The sequence below is a fragment of the Aureococcus anophagefferens genome (assembly GCF_000186865.1).
Source record: "Aureococcus anophagefferens unplaced genomic scaffold AURANscaffold_4, whole genome shotgun sequence".
Classification (NCBI taxonomy): domain Eukaryota; class Pelagophyceae; order Pelagomonadales; family Pelagomonadaceae; genus Aureococcus; species Aureococcus anophagefferens.
In genome coordinates, this window is record NW_008705564.1 from 2,821,559 (window position 1) to 2,823,719 (window position 2,161).

The following is a 2,161-nucleotide window of genomic DNA, read 5'->3' on the forward strand; positions in this document are numbered from 1 at the left end:
GGCGCCCCGGAGCGTCGTCGTCGGCCGGCCGCGGAATACGACGCCGGGCCTCGAGAAGTGCGGCGGCGGCCACTTCGACGCCGAGGCCGTGGAGCTCCGGGAGACCGTCGGCTCCGGCGCGTCGGGCACCGTGCGCCGGGGCCTCTACAAGGGCACCCACGACGTCGCCGTGAAGCTCGTCTTCGAGGACGCGAAACAAAAGGCCGCGGGCATCGGCGTCACGATGACGCCGAAGCAGTGGCGGTCCGACTTCGACCGGGAGGTCGCCGCGCTCCGCCGCGTCGACCACCCGAACATCGTCACCTTCTTCGGCGTCTTCGACTGCCCCGAGTTCGAGGCGCGCGGCGTCGTCCTCGAGTTCCTGCCCGGCGGCAGTTTGGACGCGCTCCTCAGGGCGCCGGCGGCGCTGGACACCGTCGACGACGTCGCGCTCGCGCTCGCGGACGGCGTCGCCAACGGCATGGCGCACCTCCACGGCCTCGGGCTGCTCCACCGCGACCTCAAGCCCGCGAACGTGCTTTTGGACGCATCGGGCGTCGCCAAGGTGTCGGACTTTGGGCTCTGCTGCGTGTCGGGCCACGAGGACGGCGCCACGATCGAGCGCCACGCGCACACGGGCGTGACGGGCACGCTGCGCTGGATGGCGCCGGAGGTGCTCTGCGACCGGCCCTACTCCTTCGCCGCGGACGTCTACTCCTTTGCCATTCTGCTGTGGCAGCTGCTCGCGTGGCACGGGTCGCCCTTTGACGAGTTCGGGCAGAACGTGCCCTTCTTCGCCGTGTCCGTCGCCGAGAAGCACCACCGGCCGGCGTTGAAGCCCTGCGAGGACCGCGGCGCGCCGCCGGCGCTCGTATCGCTGCTGCCCGCGGCGTGGGCGCCCGAGCCGGAGGCGCGGCCGACGTTCGACGACATCTGCGCGGCCATCGACGCGGCCCGCGCGGACTTTGGCGACGACGGCGCCGCCGCGCCGCCGCGCGTGTCGTCCTTCGAGGCGGCCGAGGGCGCACCGCGGTCGCCGCCGGAGGTCGTCGACGCGGCCCAGGTCGCGGGCGGATCGAAGCACGGCATGGCGCGGCGCGGCGCGTCAAGTGGCGCATCGCCCTACGAGCTGGCGAGCCTCCTCGGCCGGACTAAGGACGCCTAGAAGAACGCGCTCCCCCGCTCCTCGAAGGCCGCGGCGAGCGCGTCCCGCGAGAGCGGCGCGTCGTCGCCGTCGAGGGGCCAGAGCTGGTCGAGGACGTAGGCCGCGCGCCGCGCCTCGTCGTCGTCGCCGTTCTCCAGGTGGAAGCCCAACACGTTCTCCAGGAAGAGGTCGACGGACGGCCGCGCGCCGTGCTGGTTGAAGAGCCGCTGGACGATGGACACGTGGACCGGGTGGCCCGGCGCCGCGAGGAGCGCGTCGAGGCTCGCCGCCGTCGGCGCGAGGCCGTCGTTGGCCATGGCGAGGAAGACGTCCTCGAAGGCGTGGCCCGAGGCGCCGTCGAGCGCGAGGTCGCGGAGCACCGCGGCGAACGCCGGCTCCGCCGCCCGCGGGTAGCCCGGCCGCCGCGTCCGCATGCCGTCGAGCACGTCGAGCGCGTCGCCCCGCCGGCCGAGCGCGAGCAGGGCCTCGATGGCCGCGGCCCCGCCGTCGGACCGCAGCAGCGGCGCGCGCAGGCCCGGCACGCCCGCCGCGGCCGCCGCCGGCGCGGCCGCCGCGAAGTCCGCGACGTCCGCGAGCGCGGCGGCGTCGCCGCCGCCGCCGCCGCGCCGCGCGCGCCGCGCGTAGCGCCGGCAGGCCCGGAGGCACTCCGTGACGACCTGGGCCGCGTCGCGCCGCCGGCGCCGCGAGCCCGCGCGCGCGGCGCCGACGCGGTCGAGCACGCCCCGGAGGTACGGCGCCGGCGGCGCGTCCTTCGCGGCGCCCGCGTGGGCCGCGCCGCAGCGCAGCACCCGGAGCGACGGGCCCGCGGCGTCCGCGAGCGCCTCCGCGGCGCCGTAGCGGCCGAGCGCGGCGTAGAGCGCGACGCGCTGCGCGGCGACGTCCCCGCGCGGCTCCGCCGCCGCGGCCTCGGCCCAGTCGCTCGCGCGCGCGCAGGCGTCGACGGCCTCGAGGCGCCGCGCCGAACCGGCGCAGGCCCGGCAGACGGCCGCCGCCGCGAAGGCCGTCGGCGCGAAGTCG